Raw genomic sequence first — 12,448 nt, 5'->3', positions numbered from 1 at the left:
CAAATGAATCAGTTTTCCTGCTCTGCACAGATCAAAAACCCATTCCTTCAGCGTGGGGGAAAAAAAGAGCAGCTTTCTGGTGAGCTAAATGGAAAATTTAAGGAGAAAGGCAGTTCCTTCAATTCTTTTTCTTTTTTTTTTTGCCTGAAACGTTCTCCACAGTCAGTCTGGTCCACGTTTCTGTAGCTATATAGAAACGGAATTAAACACGGTTGTTTTGTGTTTACTTCACTGTTCAGTAGGAAATCTTATCGCTCAGCAATAAAAGGCAAAACATATTTTCGTTCATGTGTCTGTTAGCAAAATATCTCATGAACCAATGGACACATCTTAATGAAACTTGCAGGAAATAATTATTGGATAAACATCTATAGCTGATTAATGTTTGGAGCCAACCCAAGTCAAGATGGTCATTACAGCCGACTCACCTTGGAAAACACAAAAATTACTAGAATTTCGTCCATTTTACAAAGATTGAGCTTGAATTTGTCGTGGTAGTAGCTGAGAGTCATTCACAATATTTACTCCAAGCATTTCTCAAGGTGCAAGATTTTTGCCGAAAACCATAGCATCGACTGTTGGAGCCAACAATGTTTGTCTGTTAGCAAAATATCTCACGAACCACTTGGCAGATTTTAGTGAAACTCTCAGAGGTTAATGATTAGATGTACATCTACAACTGATTTATTTTTGGAGTCATTCCAATTAAAGATGGCTGCCATAACTAATCAACCTTAGCCAACACAAAAATGGCTATAACTCAGTCATTTATAGAGATATTGAGCTAAAATTTGATGTGGTAGTAGCTGAGAGTCATTTAAAACACATACTCTGAGGGTGACATAACTGGTTTTTAGGTTTGACAAAACAGCTTTGACTGCATTGTTTTTGATCTTAGTGGGGCGATATGCATTCTTTGAAGAAATGCTCAGCCTAGCTGGTGATTTTTGCTTTTTGCAGTAAAATCTACAGTCTCTGCACAGATTTTTCTCATCTGTTCGTGATATTTCCTGCAGGCCTGCGTTGCACGTTTATTAAAAGACGATGTCGGGTTGTGGAGTTCTGCTAACAGAGATGGAGGAACTGAGAATCTGACTGCAGTATTTCTTTGTTTCAGTGGGTTAGAGGACGCTTTAACGGTGATATGTTGTCCCTAAATAAGCAGGCAGAGTTAGTTAGCAGCAGATCTGCTCCGAGGATCAGAACCTCCAAAACTAATAATCTGAGACGGTTCAGAACAAGAATATAAACATGGCAGCAGTGAGAAATGTAAGATGAAAGAATCTGTTTCTGTGCTTTTTCATCTGCATTTTTTTGGCTCCTGCAGCTCCTCCTCCAGCAGATGATTCAGAAACGAGCCGCCCAAGTCTCAGGTTTCACCGTTTTTTAAAAAATCTCCATCACACCAGCTCATCCGCATTCGTCATCGCTGCTCCGTCTGCTTTCTGTTTACATGGCGAGGCAGCTTGTGAAGGTGGTGATGGGCGGCGGCGGGGGGGTTAATGAAACAGAAAGCACTAGAGGGGGCCCTTGTGTGGCTGGGATCCCAGACAACCCTCAGTGACTCAGAACAAGAGAAGTTTGGGAGCTTTTTTCCTCTTTTAAACACTGTTTAGGTTACATGAAGCTCTGGTGCAAAACCTCCTTCCTATGCAAATCAATTTAGACCAATAAGATCTGTTGACTAAAAAGATCAAGTAAATTTCTAAGCAAAATGACATATATATTGCTCTCTGCCTTTCATGCCAGAGTTTTAGACTAAGATCATCCTATTTAAAAAAAAAAAACTTTGAAGTTTCTGCTTTGATTAAATCTTGAAAATAATGTTTTGGTCTACCTTACAGCCCAGGCGTCACACTAAAACTCTAAAACTCCCGGGACGTGATGTAACAAAAGTGGCTGTTTGGTTGAAAACCCAAAATGTTTTCATAAATAAAACCCCAGATCTGATCAGAGGAGTGGCACACGAGGAACTGACAGAGAAAAACCAAGAAATGGGCTGATTACTGAATGAGAACATCTGACAGGAACAGATCAGCAACAGGTGAAACCAACGAGTGATCAGGAACACAAACAGGCGACTGAAAAAACAGAAAACAGGCTACAGAACATACAGAGAACAACGAATAAAGAATAACAAAATAAAAACAACCATGACACACGATTTGTTAGAACTTAAAGTATGTCCTGTGAAGAACTCTCAACTACTACCACACTAAGATTCATCTCAATATCTGTAAAATTAACTGATTAGATTTGTGATCAGCTGTGGAGGACATCTTGAATTAGATTTACTCCAAACGTTAGTCAGTTGTAGACGTACATCCAGTGATTACTTTCTGAAAGTTTCATTAAAATCCATTTGGTGGTTCGCGACTTATTTTGCTAACAGACAGAGATAACTCCAAATAGTTAATGGCGAAGTTTTAAACAAAGATCTGGTTAGCGCTCAGACAATAAGCAGCTTTTACCGCACTGATTTCAGGTCAGTATCTGTCAAACGGACTGATTGCAAACCATTTTTTGTGTTTTGGAAGATCGGTTAGATCCAGAAACTTTTCAAAGCTTTTCCTCAGTTTTTTTTGGTTTGGAGTCGACTTCTCTTCATGCCGTTCTCAGAGTTTGTTTCGTGTTTCTCAGTTTGCTGAGAGATGCTCGGAGGTTGATCTTCACTCACTAAATGTTTGCTTTTCCTCTTCACACAGACGTGAGCTACAACAAGCGCCGCGCTCGTCTCCTTCAGTGACAGGAAACGAGTCTTTTTAGCTCAGTTTGATCCCTCAAAAGATTAGAGGCACATAAATGAGAATCCTCCATCTTCGTCACTGATCGTGTGTTTGATCTGACCACCAGTTTGCAAAGTGAAGAGGCTCCAAGGCCGAAAACAAACGAGCTAAATGAAAAGAAAACAACAAATTTGTCACCTTTTATCAAAGAAATGCATATATAAATGAACTAAATAAATAAAGTTATGTATGTTTTATAAAACAAACAGACATCAGAACTAAAATAAAATGAAAAAACAGCTAAAAATTAAACAAAACTATAGATAACAGGAAACATGTCAACAGTTCATTGCAAAGATAAAGAGAAATCTTTAGTTTTTTAATGTTATAATTATCACAATCTGATGTTTTCTGTGCAGTGTGTCTTGTTGTTTCTCTTTTTGCTGTTGCTGTTTTAGGTTTTTCTTTGACTTCTGCAGGTGAGAAAGCAGCTGTCGTTCGAGTTTAGGTAAAAGAATGAAGTTAAATCGACCTGTGATCACAGAAAAGCCACAGTTTTCTCTGACCTTTGACCCCAGCTCTGAGGTCGAGGCCTCTGCCCTCTTTTAAAGACACGACGTAGGACTGCTGGATGTTTTTCCTTCCTGCAGACTGAGTGATCAAACTTCTCCACAGACAAAAGCATCGCTTGGACCGCAGCGACAGACTCTACCTTCAGCCTTCTGCTTTGTTCCTGCAAGGAAACAAACCGCCGAGTCAATCTAAATGAAATACCTCAACACTTCTGCTTCGAAACGGTCTTATAACTTAAGTTTGACTGGAAAATGAGCTGATATTTAAAACAAGGATTTTCCTGAGAGTGTAGTTATTTGCAGCGGATGAGAGTGAAAAAAAATGGCTACAGGTGTTTTAAAGAGGTAATCTGCTTGTTCTGACTTGTGCTGCCCTAAAGGTACAAAAAAAAGCAAAGAATCACTTTCACTCACACACACAGAGTTTAATGAAGGTCTTTGCTCACATGGAAAACACGTTAAATACATTTGTCTAATATCCTAATGTTGTATGACGTCACTGTTGATTAGGAAAGGATGAAAGACAAATAAAAGTAACTTTGGAGACGGGGTTTGTAGAGCTCTAAAAAGCAGCGTGAACCTTGACCTCTCGTGATGTTTGTCCGACGGGAGTAAATAAAAATAAACACCTGACTGCTCTGCACCCAGACAGAGGAAAAGGATTACGTTTGCAGATCGAACTACAGCCCGTGTGTTTGACGCTATAAAGTGTTTACATTTTACAGGAAGAAACCAGCGAAGGACAGAAGAAAAAACCCTCGTTTGACTTAAAGAGTCTGACGTAAAGAGTCAAAAGATGGAAAGAAAATTAAAAATATATATATCAATGAAATTAGCTGTTCTCTAAGACATGCATACTGACTGTTAGCTTTGTTAAAACAAACAGAGATGCTGTGTGATCTGTTGCAGCTCAGAGTATGTGTTGGTTCCTGAGGTCTGTTGGCTGTGGCAGCCATCTTGAGCTGGATTGACTAAATATTAATCAGTTGTAGATCTATAGCCAATGATTGAAGTTTTATTAAAATATTCTGTCCACGACACAACTCAGGCCGGTTAGACATGCCAGTGATGACTCTGGGACTCTTTTGAGAGAAAATTTGTCGCCCAAAAGATTTGAAAAATGTTCAAAACTCGTCAGGAGACGCTCTGGAAGCAGGGGTGCCCAACCCTGGTCCTGGAAGGCCACGATCCTGCAGGTTTAAGATGTTTCTCTGCTTTGATTCACCTGATCTGAATGACTGAGTGATTAGCAGAACACGAAGACCTGCTGAAGAGCAGAGAAACATCTACAACCTGCCCTCCAGAACCAGAACTAGGGACCCCTGTTTTAGAGACCATCTCACGAATACCAACGAGGCGCAGCCCGATGAGATGCCACCTTTACTGTTGCCTTCATTTTATTTAAGGGTCAGAGATCATATGGGGGCTTGTCCGGGATGCAAACCTCCCGCAACATAAAATGGAGATTGAACATGGAACAGTTAACGAGTTAACAGTGACTCTGCATGTAACTAACATTAAAAACAGTCAGAGTATTTGCTACTTCTGCACTGAAGTAATAAATCTTTATTAGTACGTTTGGAAGAAGTAATTACATGAAAACAGCTGATTTCTGTTTGTTTGTTTGTTTGCTCAAGATGGCAGATTGAATCAAACCTTCATGTTTAGGGTTTATACTTTTGCGACCAATTAAAAAAGAGAAAATAACTTGTTGGTTGGGTTTTATTTTTCCTCCCTAAAGTTTGAAGCTGAAGTCATGCTGCAGAGCGGAGAGCATCATGTAGCCAGAGCTGCAGTTTTAAGTGTTTCCAGATGCTGTAAAAATTGAACTCATGTGCTGGAACAGAGCAGAAAGATTTTCCTCTTTAACTCATGTCTCTGTCGCTGTTTTCGTTCTGTTCTTCTCCTGCTTTCCCCCCCTTAGAAAGACAACTTTAACTGTAAGTTTCAGCAAGAAAAAGAAGGAAAAAAAAGCCTTTCTGAAAGCTGCAAATATCAAATATCAAGAATATGGAAGAAAATGGTTCGGAAAAGAAAAAAAAAACATTCTGGTTAGAGGTGGGAGGGCTAGCTCAGAGATGTAATTTTTTTTCTTGAACTTTACGGCTGCGAACGCCACAATAAAAGTCTCTGCTTGTGACGCGGAGAGACAACCCTTTTCACATAGCAAAGACAAACTGTGTAATTAGAGTTTGTCTCCTTATGAAAAAACTAAACTATGTGGGAGGAGACTCAGTGGGATGGAGGTTAGGGTTAACGTAAAGGAGAGAGGTTGTCTGGCACACGTCTGGCTGAACTCTCAGGATCCTGAAGTTTTACGACTCTCTTTTGTTTCTGGTTTTTTTTTTTTTGTTCCTCTCTTCCTCCCACCTCTGAGGGATGGTAAAGAGGAAGCAAGGGGAGGCGTTTAGAGAAATCAAGAACTCCAGCAATGCACAAAACAGGTAGAGACAGGACATTAGAGAGACAGACGGGAAAATTAGCGAGACGCATTAAAAGGGAGGGACGTCAAATTAGTTTGCAGAGACGAAGTGTGAAGAAAAGAGAACAACAAACAGATATTACATTAAATATTCATCTATGAAAAGTCAGTTTTTAGCTTCAGTAAAGGGAGACAGAGGATTAGTTTTTATCAACAATGTGTTTGTATCTGTCTGTTAGCAAAATATCTCATGAACCACCAGATTAATTTGAATGAAACTTGCAGGAAGTAGTCCTTGAATATATGTCTACAACTGATTAACTTCTGGAGTACACTTGATTCAAGATGGCCGCCACAGCCAGCTGATCTTAGAAAACACATAAATGGCTGTAACTCAGCCGGATTGATAGACACAGAGCTAAAAGTTGGTCCAGTATGAGCTGAAATGTACCGACATCGCGTATCCAGAGCGCTAATATTACATCATTAACTCTTCACAGTCAACGCTGTCTGTCTGTTTGTTAGCTAAATATTTTATGAACTGCTGGGCGAATTTTAATGAAACCTTCAGGAAATAAACACTGAAAGTTCATCTGCGACTGATTAAAGTTTGGAGCCAATCCAATTCAAGATGGCCACCACAGCTAAGCAACATTAGTGAACACAAAAACGACATTGGAGTAAATGTGACTCAGATCTGGATTCTGTCTATTTCTTCTCCTGGACTCCTGCTAAGACCATCTGTTTTAAATGAAGTCAGATATTTTATGCACAGTTCACATCTTGCATAAAAAAAAGAGGTTTTTCTTCATTTTGTCAAATCGCTGCAGTGACGTGTTTATCCGTAATCAAATATCGTAAAGCTCCAGTGCAACTAAAATGCAGATTTTCCTCCGTGAAGCTACAACAGCAGAAGAAGCATTAATACAAGTATGAGTCATTGGGGTCAAAGGGTAAAGTAAATGCATATTCATCCGTTCCTAAACGCTCCTCCCTCCTCGTCTCTCTCCTCTCTGCACCTCAGCCAAGTATCCTCCTTTTGTTGATGTGGCAGGCCTGGGAAATGTAGAGTTGATGCTTCATGTTAAGCAAAAATAGCGCCTCCCCTTCGACTCTTTTGCTTGCAAACGTGGACAGAAAAGAAAAAAAAAAAGAGATAATTTGAGAGGCTGACACAAAGAGACAGAATAACAAACGGTTAGAGGAGGAGTCTGAGTCGAACATCGCTGTCTGTGGGTTTCTGTGAGTTGGACGCTGCGTTTGTGTTATCCAAAGCTGGAGAGACTTCATCTAAAAAAATAAAAAAAAGAGCAAAAACGTTCACTGTCTTCATGAAGAAATAAAAAATAAAAGCCTGTCTGGTGGAAACAGAGCAGGGTTAAAGTCAGAGGCAGCAAAGCAAGCTCTCACTTTTCCTTCCAAAGCAGAGGGAGGGACGTGACACTAATCTAAATAAGCAGCCGAAGCCAATCAGACCACCTGTATCTGAAACTTCCACCCACCTCCAGCGCTCCCCGAACCATCGGCCACATTTATTACAGTTAAATGTGACGTGGTGAGCTCAAAAGCTGTCTGACGATTCTTTAAAATGCTTCCTGTAAAGAGTTGGTATCTGAACTCTTACAGACTTCAAAACAACACAGACTTCTGCAGATGGCCAACCTGGAGCAACATAAATTAAATATTCCTTCTAATGCATATCACCTGCGGCTTTATAGCTAAACATTTAGGCAAAGATCATAATCTTGTAGCAGATTAGCTCAATATCTGCAGAGTTTACTGAGTTATAGCTGTGTTTGTGCTTCCCAGAGGTAGTAACCCGTCTCACTGCGATTAGTCGGTGAATGGCATTCGAGTTGGAGACTCCAAAGTGTCTCTAACGTTCACAGGGATTCTCAATTTCCTCCCGTGAGTCGCTTGAGTTTGGAGCCCGCTTAAAAAATGGCTGCAACAAATTTTCTCTCACAGGGTCGTCTCAAACCCGTCTCAAGAGCTGTACTTTGACACCTGCATGTCCAGGTCTTAAAACCCCACCGGTAACAAATATTTACCAATAAACTGGTCCAAATCTGCCCATTTTTAGTTCTAAAGCCTACTCATGTAGATCAAGGAGGGCAACAGAATAATGTGCACGGCCTAGAGTACAGTTTTGCAAGCGGTGCACACAAAATTGAAAATGTGTTTTTTTTTAAATGTGCTGCACAGCTCGCTGGTTGCAAATACTCTGAAATGAGTGTGACTGCATCTTTTATCAAAACGGAAAGTCTTAAAGTTTTAGTTTTAAAAACAGACAGGGTGTCAGCGTCACAGACAGAAGGTTCCTGATAACTTGAACTCCCGTTCTACTTTTAGAAACTCCAGGAACCACAAGTAAACCTGCAGTCTGCTCAGTTGGGAAAAATATGTATAAGATCTTTAATAAGAGATGGAGCTTTGTTCATCTGTCCCTGCCACTTAAATCATCTTTCTCTGCCCTGTGTCTGTCCCTGTCCCTGTGTCTGTCCCTTTGTCTGTCCCTGTCCCTGTGTCTGTCTCTGTGTCTGTCTCTGTGTCTGTCCCTGTGTCTGTCTCTGTGTCTGTCTCTGTGTCTGTCCCTTTGTCTGTCCCTGTGTCTGTCTCTGTGTCTGTCTCTGTGTCTGTCCCTGTGTCTATCTCTGTGTCTGTCTCTGTGTCTGTCCCTGTGTTTGTCCCTTTGTCTGTCCCTGTGTCTCTCTGTGTCTGTGTCTGTCCCTGTGTCTGCCCCCTCCGTCTGTCCCTCGTCATTGTCTCCCTCTTGTCTTCTTCCCCACTTGCTCTCTGACTCTTGACTCCTCCAGGCAGAAGACCAAAAATAATAGGAGACAGGAAAGAAAAGTCCACAGCAGCTGAGTGTGTGGGGCCAAGAGCCGTGCCCCTCTTTGCTCCAACCCTCTAATTTAGCTTTTATTTTAGGATGAAAGTTTATTGAGAGTCGAGTCTCGGTGCAAAGCCAGGAGCTCGGGACTCTGTAACGTTTGCTCGCTGCCCACTGTGCTCAGTTTTGACTCATACATCATAAATAAAAGGTTTACTGCTGCAGACCGAGGCGTTGAAGTTTAATCTAGGGTTGGATAAGTGTGGTTAAATTAGAAAAAAAAAAACAGTAAATAAAAGGCTTGCATTATTCTTTTGCATTCAAGATAAAAGAGACTAATATATATGTATATGGCTTCAACATGAGAGGAACAAAATATCAGTTAAAAACAGAATTATTATTTTTTGGGGGCACAAATTGACAAATAAGTAGTTTATTACAGCAACTACAGAGCAGCCATGTTGGATTTTGAGGTTAGGGTTGCTGAGAAACTTAAGTTTTCTTACTTGAATCAAAAATAAATCTGAATACTGAAAACAAATGAACTCAAATTCATTACCTTGCTCAATAAAGTTCATATATTTCTTTTTTTTTTTGCATCCTGTAAAAGTCATTTTACCCTCTGCCATAGTTTCCTCAGAAGAAAACGCCAGACATAAACTGTACACAGAACTGTCTCAAATTAGTAAAAAACTAAATAATCATCAAATAAGAACTTATTTTTCCTTATTTTTGTAGAGTTGTGTTTAAAATTAGTTATTTGAACGACTTTATGACAGCAACTCATGATGTTTTCCCGACACTAAATGCACTTTTTATTGCCCGATCACAATCATTTTTCAAAAATGTCCACTAAATAATTTGTAATGTGGAATGCAATCAATACATTGGTGCTTACAAGCAATCTACTCCCAGTAATTTGCATTTTCGCAGATTTTTACAAGCTTACAAAAGTCCAGCTGCTCACACTGGCACAGGTGATTCACAAAAGAACCCACATTTTCCTAACAATATTAGAAATCTTCTAATTTTCTTTCCGTTCCTGCATCTGAAAGCTGTTAGTCTTTAACTTTCAGGGTGAAGCAGGAGGACAGAATCCATCCTAGCTCCTCCTGCAGCTGCAGTGATGCTTTCTGAACATATGGCTGCCACAAGGACGCCTCTTCCTGCATCGATTCTCTTCTGCTGAGGCCTTCATGAGTTATTTGTCAACACAGTAAACTGAAGGCTGGATTAAGTCTGAATGGAGGATATATATTCTTAATTACTGTACATAATTGACAGCCAAAGTATTATAAAATCATCTAACTTTCTTCTAATAATTAGCCTAGATTGTTTTCCTGTTTACAGTTTATTTGTATGCTTTTTGCAATCAAACTACTTTCACATATTTCGTGCTATTTAAACCATTTATACATCAAACTGTTCAGCTCTTTCAGGAATAAGGTGTTATGACTTTAATTGTTTGTAACTTGTATACTTTTTGAATTATTAAACTATACTTGAAAACATTTTCCTCATAGATATATATTGAAACAGCTTCAGTTCTCTGAAATCTGCTTCAGGATACACTCTCTTATTTTGCCTCCTGATGCTCCTTTTAGCTATTGAATGCTAATTTTAGCTTTTAGCTACTGTTTTGCTAATTGTAACACTAAGCAACTGGTTTGCTTTTTTTAAGTTTAAGCTACAATTTTGTTACATTTCTATTTTACTATGGCTTTGCTTCAAACAGCTTTTAGCTACTGTTTTTGCTAAATTTAGCTTTTAGTTGCAGTTTTACTTACTTCAACTTTCAGCTTTAAGCTATTTTTTAAAATAATACTAAGCTTTTAGCTACAGTTTGGGCCATTTTATCTTTCAGCAACCATTTTGCTGGTGTTAGGTTTAAGCTACAGTTCTGTTAAGTTTAGCTTTTAACTACAATTTCAATAATTTTAGCATTTTGCTAAGGTTTTTAGAGTTTCAATTTAGGTTTTAATGTTTTGCTACTTTTAGCATTTAGCTATAGTTTGATTAAATTTAGCTTTTAGCTACTATTTTGCTGATTGTAACACTAAGCAACTGGTTTGCTTTTATTAAGTTTAAGCTACAATTTTGCTACATCTATATTTTACTATAGTTTAGCTACAAACAGCTTTTAGCTACTGTTTTTGCTAAATTTAACGTTTAGCTACTGTTGTAAAATTTGAGCTTTTAGTTGCAGTTTTACTTACTTCAACTTTTATATTTAAGATTTTTTAAAATAATCCTAAGCTTTTAGCTACTGTTTAGGTCATTTTATCTGTCAGCAACTATTTTGCTGACGTTAGCTTTAAGCTACAGTTTTGTTAAGCTTAGCTTTTAACTACAATTTTAATAATTTTAGCATTTTGCTAAGGTTTTTAGGTTTTTAATTTAGGTTTGAATGTTTTGCTAATTTTGGCATTTGATTAAAGTTAGCTTTTAGCTACTGTTATGCAGTAAATAACTACTCTCAGTTTGTGGAATCAGTAAAAAGATGTTTATTTAACTGAAGAGGATAAAGTTTTCTAAACTTCTGAGACTAAAAGGACTGAAAACATCAACAAACCTTCATCATTCCTGACTAAAACGTCCAGCAGCTTCAGCTCCTAAACTGCTGGAGTTTTTGTTTTTTCGCACATCTGTCAGCAAGATCTTTCGGCCTTAAAGAACCCGTTTAATTGTGAGAACAATCCTGAAGGGAAAGGGAGAGAATTTAACGTGGCAACTTTACACACATTCGCTCCATGAAAAGAGGAGGTGAAAATAAGGGAGGAGGAAGAAGGAAGAAGGGAGAAGGAAGCCGCCGTGGCCGTTTAAACAACTCGAGTCGTATACGCTGCCTCTGCTAAACAGCGGGTTAAGTGGAGTAATTTTTACCCGTGCTGGATGTTTTAGGGGAGGGAGAGCAGTCGAGAGACCACACTGCATTCTTTTCTATTGAGGTCAGGTTTTTTTTTTTCTCCTCTCAAACACTCTGAGGTACTCAGTAAAGTTTGGGCCGGACTGCAAGAGCAACAAAAGATCAGAAACGATGAATACTGGAGCCTCCTCGTTTCAAAGCACACTGAATTTCTAAAATGTATGGAGGGGGAAAATTCATCAAATCATATCATGTTATCACATTAAAATTATAAAAACAAAATGACAACTAATCTAATGGTGAACTAAATTTTCTTAATTCCGAATGCATTCTCTCACGATTACTTCACCAAAAGCTTTGTTTTCTGGTAATTACTTATTATGTAGTTCAGTAAAACCTCCAAAAAATCAATTTATTGATTTATCTTGCTTTTTTTTAGCTATCGCTCTAAAAGTGACACAACTAATATGTTATGTCATTAATGTTAAAATATGACCTCTGGAAAGCATGTCTGACAAAAACAGAAAACATTGATTCTAGTGCTGACAGAAACTTTGAAATATTATCTTAATAATTCTAGTTTAGAACAAAACAATTGCTGGTTAAACGATAATCGACACTGGCTATTTTAGTGTGAAAATATCAGTTCTTTAGCGAAAATATATGTAATAGATGTGGAACAATCTGCCTTCTGACATTAAACGGGTTATTTAAATCTCTTTTAAAACACATCTGTTTCCACTGGCTTTTATTACAGCTTGAGTTCTTGTTTTTCTCATGCTCTTACTCAACTTGTTTTCGGTTTACTGTTAAACCCTGAGGAGACCCTAACCCTAGCCCTGGGCCAAAAGGCCCCAACCCCTTAAACCCTGAGGAGACCCTAACCCTAGCCCAGGGCCAAAAGGCCCCAACCCCTTAAACCCTGAGGAGACCCTAACCCTAGCCCAGGGCCAAAAGGCCCTAACCCCTTAAACCCTGAGGAGACCCTAACCCTAGCCCAGGGACATTAAGCCCTAACCCCTTAAACCC

This window comes from Kryptolebias marmoratus, linkage group LG17 (genome assembly GCF_001649575.2).
Source record: "Kryptolebias marmoratus isolate JLee-2015 linkage group LG17, ASM164957v2, whole genome shotgun sequence".
NCBI lineage: Eukaryota > Metazoa > Chordata > Actinopteri > Cyprinodontiformes > Rivulidae > Kryptolebias > Kryptolebias marmoratus.
Note: the sequence above shows the minus strand (reverse complement) of the source record.